Source organism: Leptonychotes weddellii, chromosome 8, assembly GCF_054177405.1.
Source record: "Leptonychotes weddellii isolate Sample4059 chromosome 8, ASM5417740v2, whole genome shotgun sequence".
Taxonomy (NCBI): Eukaryota; Metazoa; Chordata; class Mammalia; order Carnivora; family Phocidae; genus Leptonychotes; species Leptonychotes weddellii.
In genome coordinates this window covers 12,173,590-12,189,905 of record NC_138376.1, presented here as the reverse complement: position 1 = coordinate 12,189,905, position 16,316 = coordinate 12,173,590, and the positions used below count along the sequence as shown (strand labels likewise).

At 38.7% G+C, this 16,316-nt stretch overlaps 2 long non-coding RNA genes across 2 annotated transcripts in view; both read right to left on the bottom strand.

Annotated features, from left to right (window-relative positions):
- Positions 1–1,796: 1,796 nt before the first annotated feature.
- On the bottom strand, positions 1,797–9,785 carry LOC145722938 (uncharacterized). Its single transcript, XR_014147506.1, has 2 exons — positions 9,059–9,785; positions 1,797–7,880 (listed from the first exon to the last, which is right to left on the bottom strand). It is a non-coding gene; the product is annotated as an uncharacterized LOC145722938 (long non-coding RNA).
- Positions 9,786–9,796: 11 nt separating this feature from the next.
- Positions 9,797–16,316, bottom strand: part of LOC145722937 (uncharacterized) — a 43,837-nt gene continuing 37,317 nt past the window's right edge. Inside the window, exon 3 of the long non-coding RNA XR_014147504.1 lies at positions 9,797–10,187. This is a non-coding gene — a long non-coding RNA (uncharacterized LOC145722937). The remainder of the gene's footprint in view (positions 10,188–16,316) is intronic.

Genomic DNA, 16,316 nt, shown 5'->3' with positions numbered 1-16,316 from the left:
AGGAGAACATATATTATGGAAATGCTTGGAGAAATTCCCCCAAGCATTGAGCGGACCTTGTTACCAAGAATACAGTGATATTTGAATGAACAAATCTTAAGGGGCTGGAATAGAAATGGGTTTCATTACTGACAACAAAATGTCCTGTTGTTCCTTTCTCTCCTTCTGCTCACAGCCCTATATTCCTCCTTTCTCTTCTCCCTCTTTCCTTCCTTTTTAACTTTCTCTTCGTCTTATGCCCAGTACCTCCAAGAGTCTTTGCTTTCAGAAGGCTGTCTCCCCCAGGGTAAGTGTGACTTTCTGAGAATGAAGTGTCAGTGGGCTGCCCTGGCATTGTTGCTCAGAATGATGCAAGGCACTCCTAGCAAGGGAGGGCCTGCGGCTCTGAGTGATGAGCTAGAACACTAGATTTCATCTGACAGGCAGCCTCAGTGACTTGGAGGAATTCACAAGGAGCACTTGGTCCCTCCTCATGAGTCCAAGTGTTGTACAGGACTGCCAGCCTATCTTGTCCTCTACTTCTTGCCCAGGGCAGGTGGGAGATCCCAACCCACACTTCAGACAGAAATAAGGCTGCTTGTTTGCCTCAGATACTAAGAACAAAAGCATTTGAAAATGTCTTAAAATTGCCCAATCATCATACCCCATTTTGTTAATTGCCCCTACCTCTGCCCCCAAAAATAAAGGAAGAAAGGGAGCTCTGTCCTCTCCTTAAGGTCATAAAACATTGTATATTCTATGGTGAGCAGTGGCAGCGAGTACAATAGGCTGTTCAGTCTTCCTGGATATTTGGGGCTGGTTTTCAATGTTTCTTTTTTTTTTTTTTTTAAGACTTATTTATTTGAGAGAGAGAACAAGTGGGAGGGGCAGAGGGAGAGAATCTGAAGTAGATTCCACACCCAGCACAGAGCCCAACTCGGGGTTTGATCTCACCCTGAGATCATGACCTGAGCCAAACCAAGAGTCATCCACTTAACCAACTGAGCCACCCAAGTGCCCCTGGTTTTCAATGTTTCTGTGGGAGAAAGTGATTCATTAGAGAAAGAATGAAATCTTACCCATTTTAGTGTATTTTAGTGTAAAACTGTGCAGAATTTTAGGCTGACAAACTGAGATGCATCATTTCTTCAGGGTAAACATGTCTTAGGTGTCCTCTGCCAAGACCCTGTAGAGAGAGTCATTCTCTGACGTTATTTGCCTCATATAAGTGACTTGATCTAATAAGTCATTGACTGAGCATGGAATTAAAATTTTCAGAAGCAAATTTTCCGTTTGATGTTTTTCTTGGTAAGGATGAGCTAACGAACAAAAAGTAGTTGATATTTGACTCATGCAAATTTCCAAAAAGTGCACATACAAGATTTTGAAGGTATAGGCAAGGTTGTTTAAGTGTAACTGAAGCCAAATTTCAAGACTTCTATTGAGCAGAGATGACAAAATTATCTCAAATAAAGAAATGAAATCAAAAGAATTTAGATTACTAATCTTAACTATACTTCGGGTTTTGAGTCCAGGACCTTACCTTCAGGGTAATTTTCACCCTCTATCTATTACATTAAGAACCCAGAATCACTTGTCAATTTGAGAAACCCACCTAGAAACATCCAACAGGTTTTACTTCTCACCAAGCAGAAGCATTGGCATTGCTTAGGAGTTTGAAGACCCTCTCCTAGTTTTAAGTACATGCCTAGGCATTGTGAAGTCTGCTCATCCCCCAGGCAACACAGAGCATAATATTTTCTTCCTCTGGGTCCTTTAATGACTTTGGATTTGCACTACACCAGCATATAGCATCCTAGCATTGCTGATTTTTAATGACTCAACAGGTCCAGACTCATAGGCAAGAATTTTAGGGCCATCGCCCAGGCCTGAATCAGCAAGGACTAAATCCAATTCATCACTTTGCAGTGATATTTGTTTATTCTTGTTCCAAATGTGGTTCAAAGAAAAACAAAGCCCAGGGAAGTTTGGTACAATGTGTTAGCCTGCAAATAGCAATTATTGTAATGAAACTGTATAGACCTGGTCACCATGCCATTTCAAGGACTCTTTTGACTTCATTTATCTGAAATGACCAAGAGAATCAGAAGTGAGTCATGATAATTATTTATTGTTCTCCAAGACAAAAAAAATTAATAATAGCCAAAGCCTTGCAGAAAAAAAAGATGATATACCAGAATATTCATAATCCTTCCATTGTGCCCAGCTTCATTTATCCGATTGTCAGTCGGTTTATGGATGCCCTTTGGATGAAGCCCAAATCTGTGATCATTGGCAGGCTTTATCTCAGGCAACATTAGCCTCATGAGTCTCCACCTAATCTTTTGCACTGAGGGTGAGGTGACTCTAATCTGATTATTGATAAATTACCACCTATTCTATTACTCATCCACATTCCCATTTTGGGTGCAATAAATGCTGAAAAGCTAGAAGTAGTCCTTCTTCAAGTCTCAGAATTACAATTTATACTTGTGTCTTGAGGTCCAACCAGTAAGTCTTTCCAAATTTCAACATCTCTAGAGGATGTCATCTCACTCTTTGATTTTGTAAAGATGATCCTGCCCACGGCAGGGGTGAAGTCGCTAAGAAGATGGCAGGTGGGTGGGAGACAGAGAGGCAGCCTCATCTCAGCCCCAGGAAAACACCTACTGTCCCTGACTGTAGGAGGCGATGCATCCTCTGTTTTTACAGCATAATCATGATAGTATGACCAGCTATGATCTTCAAAGGGTGCCCTGTTTTTGCCTTAAAGACAAATTTAAAAAACAAGAAGACATGTGTTTGTTCTTTACCTCTTGGAAAGAATTAAAGAGAAGTCTGATAAAAAGTGCCACAGGTTGTAAACAGTGGAAAGTTTTTGCTTTTGTGTGGGTTGAGTTGGTTCAATGTTGCGGGAAAACCTGATAATTCTTCCTCCCTGCCTGTATTAGAAGAAACGCCCCTCTGCGGTAGGCTTTTTTCAAGAGGGCGGGGTCTGCCTCTGAACTTAAACCAACTACATCAGGAAACTGTGGGTGATGTTCTGGTTGTTTATCGAGATGGTAGGAAACAATTCTTGCAAGGTATTTGGAGATAATTGACTGTTACAGGTCAGGATCACAGCTGTACAAATGGTTCAAAAACCATGACATCAGTGAGGTGTTTCTGGTGGTTGAAGTAAGATACTTCTTATTGTGGACTTTTGTGGGACAATTTATTTGCAGGTCATGAAAACTCTCATAGAGTTTGTCCAGACACACTTTACCCCCCACGGATGATCTATCTTCCTTCAATTGGGGTAAAATGGACTTCCCAGAAAGCCAGAAAAAGCTCCAGTTGCCAATAATGAATAACCCATGCTTAAACTGAAGTGTGGTTGTTTTCACAAGCAGGTAACTTACTAAAGCAAGCATCTTGACCACTCCATGCAAAACATAGTTCAACAGAACTACTGATGGATTAAAACACCGATACCTGAGCGTATTGCATGCTGTTATCCTTATGAAGGCTTGAATTTGCATTTGAGTCTATTAATATTCAAATGGGACCTCCCTTACTACTTTATCCATATTTGTCTTTTGGGATCTATCTCTTTTGATTTATGGCCAAGTCATGCCTATGCTCATGACCTACCTCCTTTACCAGACAGTAATCCCCATTTGACTGGACACAGATTACTTTTTCATACTCACTATTACTCCAGCAACAATACATACTCTTGGTAAATAAATTCTTAATGAGTATAAACAGATACTATTCTAAGAATATTTCCTTTCTTCCAATAGAAAGGCACACGTTTATACACAGATGAAAATGCTGATGACTGTAGGTAAAATCAGGACTGAGAATGTCCTTGTTCCTATTTACAGTTTAAATGATATTTAAAATATTTTAGGGAAAATTTGCTATTATATGTTTTCAAGAATTTCAAGAGAAGAGACAGAAAGAGTGAGACTGGCAGATTTTTGGAAACACTTTGGTGTTTTTCTTATATTTGCCCCTTAACTCCTCTTTTAAAAGAGAAGTCAGTCAGGGGCCCTGGGTGGCTTAGTAGGTTAAGCGGCTGCCTTCGGATCAGGTCATGATCTCAGGGCCCTGGGATAGAGCCCCGGGTTGGGCTCCCTGCTCAGCAAGGAGTCTGTTTCTCCCTCTCCCTCTGCCCCTCTCCCCTGCTTGTGTTTTCTCCCTTTCTCTCTCTGTCAAATAAGTAAATAAAATCTTTTAAAAAATAAAAGAGAACTCAGTCACTGTTCTTCTTTAAAAAATTCTTAAAAGTCCTATAAAATACTTTATATACTTAATTATGAATTAATAGTAATTATTAATTGTTAATTGATACTGCAGATCTGAGCTATATCAGGGATACTCTGAAAACTTTAAAATTTCATTTCTTTATTGAATTGGTGTCTCTTCTACCAGGCAGAATAAAATTGCCAAAACTAATATAATCTATAATTCATATAACATTGTGGGTAGAACTACAAAATAAAATAAATTTCTTTCTACCTCCCAGCTCTCAAGGAGAAATGCCCTCAAAATGCTGGAAATGGAACTCATTTTGATCACACAGACTTTCAGATCTACTGCATCCAACAGTTGGACAGAATTTTTGCCCTATTCAGACAGACACCTCGTTAAAAAAAAAAGCCCAAGCACCTTTTTGATCTAACTTGAAAAAGCATTGTCAATGTCAAGAACACGGAGACTGTAGACTGTGAGTTGTTTATTATGCTAGAAGGAGTCTTCTGTGTTGTATTGTTTGTGTGGTATGAAGCAACATTGTATGCCTGCCGTCCCTTTGGGACCCTCATGAAAAGGAGATATTTTATCTCCCTGCCTATGCCCGTAAATGAATTCTGCTAAGTAAATACAATATATAAAGACAAGCCTGGCTCCAGAGTCATCTATGTGCCTCCCTTTGACTATAGAGGAAGTTACTCATGCTTATCAGAGGACCAAATTTTGTGTGCCATTATTAGGTGGTGGGCATTAAGGTAAGCCACTAAATGGGTTTTAGCCACAAGGAGTGCCAAGACATGGTCTCCCAGTCTACTGGCTCCAGGAAAAGTGTTCCTTCCTTTATCCACGAGGTAGAGGAACTTCTATGAATAAAAAGAGAAGTCGGATCCTTTGAGAATGGGCATCAGATCACTAGTTCATATAAGGGAGGTGGTTAAATACATTAATTTAAAAATATATTTTCGCATCTATAGCACTGAAATTTGGAGAACTGGAATTCATTTTATTTTATTAATTTAAATCAATGTGGAATTACTTGCCTCCCATGAGGAAACGAAATATGCAGGAATTTAGCCACTTGACAAAACAGTGACCCCCATTACAAGCCAGAAAATGAGAAAGGACAATGGAGAAGGAAAGTCAAGTTGAAATTATATTGCTTCATGACTGAACCATGTCATTTATTTCCTGATCCTGACTCACGGCCTCTTCCGCCCATGTACATCAGTTTTGTCCAATCCTTTCCTATTTCTCTAGATTCTTCAGAACATTGATGTCTAATGTCTATCGTCAGCTCAATGGCATTGTTGGGGTTAGATAAAATTACTTCAAAGCCACGAACATCCAGACTCAGATCCTTATTCTGCTACTTGCAGGCTGTGTGGCCTCAGACAAGGACTTCCTAAGAACTTGCTTGCTTTATAAATGATTATAGACTTTGTAAAGTAGCTATATGACATCTGAAACAATAATTTCATAGAAAGTGAGGTTATAAAAGCAGATCATAATTCTAAGATATGAGAAAAGCCACTCATTGAAAATACTTGTGCTACCTTTTTTTTTAAGATAAAGGATTAAATTAAAATATTTTGTTAATTACCATCTTAAGACTTGTAGCACTTGCTATGTATAATATATTAGCAAAATTAAAGATTTAATTTTTACCCACAGGCATTGAACTGACCCTTGATATTCACATGAAAATATTGATCAGATATTACTGACTTTAATTTAAAATTTAGAAATAGAAATAATTTAAAGTTTTATTTATTTAGATTTACTGATATGTAATTGACATACAACATTATGTTAGTTTCAGGTGTACAAATATCAGTTGATATTTGCAAATGTAGCAAAATAATACCACAATAAGTCTACTTAACATCCATCACCATACATAGTTACAATTTTTTTTCTGTTTTCTTGTGATGAAAACTTTTAAGATCTACTCTCCTAGCAACTATACAACTAAGCAAATATACAAGGCAGTATTAAGTATCCTCCCCATGCTGTACATTACACCCTCATTACTTATTTTAAAAATAATTTAAAGTTTTAGATCTTAGAAAATCAAACATAGGCGTCTACGAAAACATAACTGAGAGTCTTATAAGCTTCTCTTTTATCTCCTAAGGAATGCTTCTTAGAAGCTTAAAATACTTTTGTCAATATTTTGTTCAATATCCATCATATATTAAATCTGCTAAAAATTTTAACCTACAATGTCAGCTCAACCAACATTTCAATCATGCAGAAGCCTGAAGAATCAAGATTGATTCAGCAGGTGCAAATTTTATACACTGAGGCATTTATAGCAAATCTGGAAAATACATCTTGGGATTTTTCTGTGGAGGTTAAAGTGGTCTATTTTGGCCTGTCTTCCCCTTAATATCACCTCAAAGCATAAATTAGAACCTGTCAATTACCAAATACAGCTGGAATAGAATTGCCCAATAGTGATGTCAAACTCCAGAAGAGTAACAGTCTTAAACCAAGTATTTCAAGGGGTAACATCAATGTTTTTCCTTCCTCTTACTGATTGGAGAAACTAGAGGACTTAACAATTAAGATTTCCCAACCTCGCTCAGTGGAAGAGAAAAATACTATGGAAAGAATCACTTATGATTCTGGTCTGTGTCCATTCTCTCCCTCTCTATGGATCTGTGTACATCCACATTCTGAAAAGTGAAACAAACAGCTCCCGCTACTCTCAATAGTATGGGCATCTATTTTGATTCCTTTGGCGACTTAAAAATGTATCAGGGTCTGGATGTGTGCGCGCTTGAAACTGCAATTTGTCAACTTTGTTGTTGACATATGGCATTTGAAGGGTTTGATTAGGCTTGTCTTTAAAAAAAAAAGAAGAAGAAGAAGAAGAAGTTTCTTAAAACTGTATGCCTTTATCAGAAGTCGCCCCTGGGCTATTTACAAGTGCCATGGTTACAGTGCTGCTAGACTGATGATATTCACATGCAGGAAACAATGCAAGGAAAACAGGATTTGAACGGCTCCGACTGCGCTAGCCCAAGAATTCCAGGAAGTGATTGTACTTTATGAAACCGTCTGTGCTCCGCTAGATTGTCTATAGCTCTTAAGGTCAAGTCCTATCACACTGGGTTTGCAATGCCCTTTGTAACAACGCGCCGTGTTTATGAAGCTGAGTACAAGCTGTATTGTTTACCGGGCCGTGCGGTTTAAAGGTGCGATATCCCGGTCTGCTGCTCAGGATGGCACTGGGAATTGATCACGGGCTTTTCTGACACAGGCTTGGGATCGGTTCAAAGAGTCACTAGCAAAAGGGACCATGAGACAACCCAGCGCATGGAGAAAGTCACGAAGCCTGCAGTCTCTGACGGGAGAGTCGGGTGAGGGGATAGAAAATAAATGTGGGGAGCACTCTGAGTTTATGTTCTAAGATTTCTGTGCTTCCTGCTGTGGCTGAGCAGCCTCGCCTCACAGGGAGAAAGGGGCTGGCGTACAGTATTCCAAGAGTGCGGAAAAGAGCCCGAGACTACAATGGAATTTACTTCTTCATAAGAGAGCTGGGAGGCAGCCAGGCATTCCAGGCCTTGCTCTCGGATTCTTTGATTTCTCTGCAGTGCATAATGACCAGAGATGCCTTGTACGGCTGGACTCGGGCTGCTGGAGCCGGACAGTGGACACTGATGTGGAAAACAAAGGCAAAAGAAAAATGAAATTTCCTTACTATTTACAGCCCGTTGTCAAGTCCTTGAGACAGGCAGGGTGACCTTCCTCTGGGAGCTCAGCTGCCTCGATGTTGACCCTTTGCTAAGGCCAAAGGCAATCTTAACTTTATCCCAACCCGCACCCTGCCCCCCACCCCAGGATCCTATAAGTCTCCTTTAACACATAACAATTCCTTTAGAAACTTCCTTTATCTCTACCCCCCAAGATACATGTTAACAATCATCCTCCAAGCAGATGGCCCACCAATACACATCTGAAGGGTCTCATGACTGAGTTTTGACTAACCAGTAATAAATGACCTTTTCCTAACAACAGCTAGCCCCCTCAGGATCCTGGAAACCTTGCTTCCAAAACATCTTGGAGGATTGTGCTGTCCCTAACCTCCTCCCAACTTGACTATATATAATCAGTCACCTGTCACAACCCCAGTGCAGCTCTTCCTGCCCACGGGTCCTACCTTTTTTTGCACCAAAGACATCTCAAGAATTCTTTCTTGGCTGTTGGCTCTGAACCCCAACATTTTCCTACATCAGACACCAAACCTCTTTGCAGCCGTGAGACTAAACACGACTGACCAGACCCCTGCTGGCTCCCTCCCCTTGAAGGACGTTGAAGCTAAGTCCAACAAGCAACAACCCACAGCCTTTGTTAAGGATGCTGTAGCACTTGGATCACCTGGGTCTGCATCCTTCCCGTTAGGAGCATCTGCTGCTACCCAAGCTTAAGTGAAGTGACTTTCTGGAAATGTCCACATGCTATGCACCAAAGTGATGACCCCTTCGAGCTAAACGTGGCAGCACTGTTTTTCAATACATGGACTGAATGAACCTTAGTGGGTGGTTGTCAAATCAATTAATGTAAACTCAATGAAGTCTATTAGTTGGTAAGTCAAGTGACTTGCCAGTAGGTGCCATTTCCTCGAGGATGGAAAATAAATAGACAACATTGAGATACTCTCCATCCAGCCCGACTTTATGCACCTCACTATGTATCTGGTTTCACAATGGAGGGTTATATTTTGTTGAATGTATTTATTTTTAAATTTATAGGCATCTTGAGGTTCGTCTTTAAATTAATAGGTATGCTGTGGAGAAAATTGCACAACTCTCTTTAAACCTTTGGTAAAACTTACCTCTTTCAAGTAGGCTCATAAAAGGGTCACTGTTGGATGTAGTAGTGAGCATAACTGCCCCATAAATGGTTGCCAGTTACTGTTCAAAACACACAAAACTAAATAAAAATAAAAAACACCACTCATCAGGTAAAAATATGGTAGAAAACACCAGATCAGAAGTCCTATGATCTTCATTCTGGTTTTGGCTTTAGCACTAACCACTAGGCAATTTCATTTCTGCTGTTTATAGGCATTGGGACAATCATTTCCTGGACCTTTGTCTGTTCACCTGCAAATGGAGGAGTTTTGACTATGTGATCTGTAAAGGCTTTCACATCTATAAAGATAGAATCTGAACCTGTGGTCTCTAGAGAACAATCTATGGAGAGGGAGGGTGAAGGCTTCCTGGAGGAAGAAGGAAAAGGCACATATGGGAAAAAGAATCAAGGTACCAAATTTTAAGGATTAATCCTGCCATAAGAAGAAAAATGAGGGCGCCTGGGTGGCTCAGTTGGTTAAGCGACTGCCTTCGGCTCAGGTCGTGATCCTGGAGTCCCTGGATCGAGTCCTGCATCGGGCTCCCTGCTCGGCAGGGAGTCTGCTTCTCCCTCTGACCCTCCCCCCTCTCATGTGCTCTCTCTCTCTCCTCTCATCCTCTCTCTCAAATAAATAAATAAAATCTTTAAAAAAAAAAAAGAAGAAAAATGATACTTAATACTTTATGTTTGCATAGCACTTTTTAAAAAGTGACTCCACAAAAAAAAAAAAAAAAAGCAACGCTACATTCATTAAATCCTCAGAAAAATCCTGGGAGGTTGATATGATAATTTTCAATTCACAAATAAGGAAGAAAGCTGAATCTTGCTGAAGATACATAGTATTGAAGGCTTGTATTAAAAAAATTTTTAAAAATAAAAAAAAACAAGTTCTCAGACTCCAAGACCAGGGCTCCTTAAGCAGTCCAAATAAAAGGGCAGTGGTGCCTGATGGGGAAGAAGTCCAACCAAGAGCATGTCTATTCTTGGTTCTTCTTCTTGTATCACGTTTAGTTTTCTTGATGTTTTCTGTGGCAAAATGAAAACGGCCATTCATTGGCCCTTTGTAGAAACATCTTCTGATTTTAACTGTGCTAATTTTATTTTTCACCCTATGCATACATAGAAAAGAAAGAAAATTATGGAGTTATTTATCTGAGGCATATCTTGGTTAAGAAAATACTTACATTAGAGATTATGAGAACCATTTTTTGGGCCCTAAATGCTCTCAGCACATTGTCAGATGATATAAATAAATGTTAATTACTGTACTTATTCAATATTTATGCAGTTAGAGCTAACAAAAGCATTAAGTACTATATATACAAATACAAAATATGTGAGGTGCTAAAAAAGCAGTTTCTGTAGGGAAAAATATAGTTTGTAATTCTTATATTGGAAAAAGAGGAAAGACTTAAAATGAATGAGCTCAATACCCATTCTAAGTAATTAGAAAAGGAACAACAGAACAAACCCAAAGAAAAAAGAAGGAAAGAGGTAAGAGGAAGAAGTGCAGAAACAAATAAAATAGAAGGTAAAATATCATATAAATATTCAAAAAGCTAAAGGTTGTTTGTAAAGACAAAATTCTGGTAGATTTATCAAGGAAAAAAAGAGAATATGCAAACGAATAGCATAGGCATAAAAAAGGAGAAATAAATATTTAGTCCCATGGATGTTTAAAAATATTATGAACAACTTTAGGCTAATAAGTTTGTAAACTAATGAAATATAAGAATTTGTAGGAAACATAACTTCTAAAAATTACTCACGGGGAAATAGAAATCCCCTACAAATTAGAAATGTAATTGAATCTGTAGTTTAAAATCTCATAAAGGAAATGCCATGCCAGATGATTTTACCTGTGAATTCTACCAAACATGTCTTACACAAACTCTTCCAGAGACTAGAAAAAGATGGAATGCTTCCCAACATATTTCATGAGACTTGTACTAGCTCAGTACAAAAACTAAGAACAAAGCAAAGCAAGGAAAATTACAGGTTGGGATTATTATCATTCACTACATTAACAAGTTAAAGGAAATAAGTCATAAATTACACCCAGAGTAGCAAAAAGCTGTCCAATGAAATTCAGTAACCTCTCATGATAAAACTTTTGACAAAGAATAGAAGAAATGTCTTTAACTTGATGAAGATGATCTGTAAAACTCCAGAGCAGGTATCGTATGTAATGTAGAAATTTGAAACTTCCTTCTGAAATCATGAGCAAAACAAGGACACTACCACCACTTCCTTTCCACATTGTCATGGAAGTCCCAACCATCAAGGTAAAACACAAATAATTAATTCAGTCTATCAATCAATCAAGAATTCAAAAGTGGAGAATTGTAAAGAGAGGAACCAATCTCTTATTAATAGGTGATATGAAAACCCAAAGAAAAAACCCAATAAAATTAGTAACAAATCAATTAGCAAAAAAATTCATTTCTAGCTAAGTTCAGATACAAAAGGTGATTTAAAATACCTTCCACAAAAGCAGGGGATCACTCACTGGTTCAGTCAGTGGAGCATGCAACTCTTGATCTCAAGGTCATGAGTTTGAGCCCCACATTGGGTGTAAATATTAGTTAAAAATAAAATCTTTAAAAATAAATAAATAAAAAGAAAATACCTTCTATGAAAGCAGTAAACAATATAAAGTACATAAATACATAGGAATAAATCTAACAAAAGGTATACAAGACATGTATGATTAGGTAGCTTTTCAAAGTTCATTAAAGAACTCAACCAGTGGAAAAATACACTGTGTTCTTAGATATGAGGAGTTATATCGTAAAGTTGTCAATTCTCCTCAAATGGATCTCAATAGTAAATATCATTACAGTAATAATTTCAAGAAGTTTATTCTAAGAATTTAACCAGGTGATTGACATTTACATAACAGAATAAAAGGATAATGGACAGCCAATGTACTCCCAGGGAAGGAAAATAAGAAGGAATTTGTGCTCTTAGATGTAGAGACTCATGTAAAACTATACTAATTAGGATATGAACAATGTGATATTGCACACTAATTAACAAGTAGACTAAAGGAATGGAATAGAGAGCTTAGAAACAAACTCACAGATAATGGGAACTTGATTTATGACAGAAATGGCATTTGAGATCAATAAAAAAGATCAGCTATTCAATAAATGCTACATTCAAAATTTTTTAAGATTTTTTTTAAATTAAAATCAACACCCAGCGTGGGGCTTGAACTCACAACCCCGAGATCAAGAGCCACACACTCCACCAAATGAGCCAGCCAGGGGTCCCTACATTCAAATTTTTAAAACTGAAATTACACCCCCTTCTCACACTATACACAAAAATCAAATTCCAAGAAGATTAAAGAAATAAATGTGAAAATCAAAAGTATAGAATCCCAAGGGAATATTGGAAGTTTCTATAAACAGAACTTAAAATTCACAAACTCTAAAGAACCAGATTGAAGAATTCAATGACTTTAAAATTAAGAACTTTTGTTTGTCCAATGAGCCCACCAAGAGAGTAAAAATAATTAGCTCCGGAGTGAGAAAACATAATTACCTCACACATAATTTATAAAAGTAAATAAACTTTACATAGTTAAAATTTTTGCCTATTGCCATTCCTGCTTTGATTAAGAGCTTGAATCAATTAATAAGAAAAAGAGAAACAACCCAATAGGAAAATGGGCAAAAGACCCAAAAAATCATTCCAAAGGAAAGGAAACACACATGGCCTCTAATAAACATTGAAAGGTGCTCTGCATCTTTAGGAATCAGAGAAATGCAAAGGCAAGATCACAATTGAGATTTCATTCCACATGTACCAGATTGAAGAAAGAAAAAAAAATTTGGTCATTAGCACGTGTTAAAGAGGATGTTGAACAATGGGAACTCTCATCTACATCTGGGGGGGGCGGGTTAAATGTGCACTACTCCTTGGAAAACAGTTTGGAATTGCCTAGAAATTTGAGCATTCATCTTTTATGACCCAGCAATCCACTTCTGGTTCACTCAGAGACTCTTGCATATATTCAGCAGGAGACAAGTACCCGAAAATTCTTATCAGTGCTCTTTGCAGTAGCCCCTACCTAGGAGACTTGCAAATGTCGATCAAAATCAGAAGAAATACAGCAGAATGGACAAATTCAAATGTGCATCAAAAGCAGAATAAATGAATTCATCTGAAGGAATACTACATAACAGTGGAAAACAGTGAGGTCCAGACATAAGCATCAACATGGATGCATTCCTAAAACATAATTTTGAGCAAAAGGAGTAAGCCCCAGGGAATTAGAAATATAATATTTCCTCGATATAAATTCCCCCCAAAGTCAAAACTAAACTATAGTTTGTTTAGGGATGTACACACGAATGTTAAAACTATATATATATATATATATATATATAAAATATAATAAAAATATAAATAAAATATGAATATAAAAATATATATAAAATATAAATATAAAATAAAAAATATAATAAAATATAAAAAAGCTATACATATATATACATATATTTAAAGCAGGGAATGATTAACGCAAAATTCAGGATCCTGGTTACCTCTGATGAGGGCAGGGAAGGCAATTGCTGGGTTCACATGGAAGGATTTAAACTATAGGTTATGTTCTATTGCTAAAGTTGGGTGGTAAGTATGTAGGTATTCACTTTATCATAATCCTTTATAGTACCAGTATATTTTAAGAACTTTTGTTGTATGGAGAGACACCCCATAATAAAAATAAATAAATCTGTGCTTACCTTGGCGTTCATGTCCAAAAGTGCTTCAAAATATCTCATTATTTGCCACTGGATTATTTGGGGAGGTAATGTTTTAAAAGTCCTGTCTTACAGTTAATCGATGTAAATGATGAGCTTTAAGGTTTGGATGGACAAGGTGATAGACAGTGAGAGGGGGGCCTGGCTGCCCAGGGTGGGCGTGAAAGGTAAGAAGACAGGAATTTCGTGGGTACCATGGCCAACATACTTGACGGAGTTAGTAATTTCGCCTGACACGGGATCATGACCTGAACCAAAGGCAGTCGCCCAACCGACTGAGCCGGTTGGGATTTCCACAAGCTGGAAATCCCACATCAGTCACCACTTCCCTGGTGACATTAGTTGTTCATGTAAATTCTGAATAATGGAAGGCTGAATTTTCACCAGAAAATAGAAGGAAATGGAAAACAAAGACCGAGCCCAAGAAGTGGAACACGAGGGCTGGGGTTTCTCCCTAAGCTTCCCTTACACATGTGTTGATGTTCTCCTCGGTTAAGTATTTGGAAAGCACGTCGTATTTCATGTTTTTCTTTCCCCCTAAAAAAGAACACTTTGTTCCCCTACTAGAAAGAATGGCAGTGTTTTTCTTCATTACATGATAGAACCATCTGACACCAGAAGGGAAAGATCTTATTTAGGGATACATACATGTGTGTAAAACTAAAAAGAAAAGGCTGGGAATAACAAGTAAGTAAAAGTAAGAAGTGAAATGGACATTTACCTCTGGCAAGGGTGGCATGATCACAGAGATTTACCAGGTAAGGAGGGTGGTTCTAAAACATTGGCCATCTTCTCTTTCTTAATCTACCTGAAAGATACATGGCCTTTCCTTTTACTGTTAGTCTTTAAACTAAGCATAGATGTCTTATAATCTCTTTTCTACACATTATAAATTTCACAATGCCGATTTATGTGCTTTTTTTTTTAAAGATTTTATTTATTTGCGAGAGAGAGAACAAGAATGAGTGGGATGAAGGGCAGAGGGAGACGCAGGCTTCCAGCTGAGCAGGGAGCCGGATGCAGGACTCGATCCCAGGACCCTGGGATCATGACCTGAGCCAAATGCAGATGCTTAACTGACTGAGCCACCCCGGCACCTCCGATTTATGTGCTTTATTTTACCTGAAGTTCTATTTAGATGCCCCCCAAAAAAGCAGAGATAAAAACAGAGGGCCCCCGAAGAGCAGGTATCAGAACCAAGTAGACCTAGTTTTCATGGACACCTGGTACTCTTTTCAGGCTTCAGACTTTTAAATACACACTTTTTATAAGAGACGCTTTAAATGCTTTCCTCCTGACCAGGGACAAATCACAAGCATTTGCTGGGATGCTACGGGTTGAGTGAAAAGGGAAAGGAATACCAGAAGAAGAGAAGGCACTGAGTTTGCAAGCAGGTTGGCCTGCCAGAAGCAACTCGAGAAGGATTCCCAAAGCAGCATGTCAATAGCTAGAGAGCAACACTGAGTCAGCTAGACAGCTGCCCGAAAATAGTGTGATTGTGTATACCAGTTTGCTTCCTGTGGCCCCAGCAATGTCTTCTGTCTCAGAATAATTATTATCAGCGTCCCCTTTTGCTCTCAAAAGCATCCCCGTGGGGTGCCTGGGTGGCTCAGTTGTTAAGCATCTGCCTTCGGCTCAGGTCATGATCCCAGGATCCTGGGATCGAGCCCCGCATCGGGCTCCCTGCTCCACAGGAAGCCTGCTTCTCCCTCTCCCACTCCCCCTGCTTGTGTTCCCTATCTCACTATGTCTCTCTCTGTCAAATAAATAAATAAAATCTTAAAAAAAAAAAAGCATCCCAGTGAATTATGTGGCCATCCTATACACAAAGGAAAAGATGTTACTGGTGCTGGGGGAAGGTGAAGGGCTCATCCAGAAAGATGTAGTAAAACAGGGAGAATCTGGAGCTTAGATGTCAGGCTCTAATTGGCAAAAAAGTATAGAGCAAACCTTTTAAAAAGAAACTGAGAGAGAGAGAAGGAGAAGGAAGAGGAGAAATATTTGTGGATTTGCTTAGATCTGTATGAAAAAGAAATGCACGGGGCGGCTGGGTGGCTCAGTCGGTTGGGCGACTGCCTTTGGTTCAGGTCATGATCCCGGGGTCCTGGGATCGAGCCCCGCGTCGGGCTCCTTGTTTAGCGGGGAGCCTGCTTCTCCCTCTGCCTCTGCCTGTTGCTTCCCCTGCTTGTACTCTCTCTCTCTCTCTCACTATCTCTCTCTCTGTGTCAAATAAAAATAAATAAAATCTTAAAAAAAAAAAAAGAAAAAGAAATGCACACACGAAGAACAGGAACAGACTCCTACATAGGGAGAACAAACGTGGCTGCTGGAGGGGAGGGTGGCGGATGGGCAAAATAGGCAAAGGGGGATTCAGAGGTACCAACTTCCAGCCCTGAAGTAAGCAAGTCACAGAGATGAGAGTACAGCATAAGGAATTTAGTCAATAAGATGATGATAACTTTGTGGGGT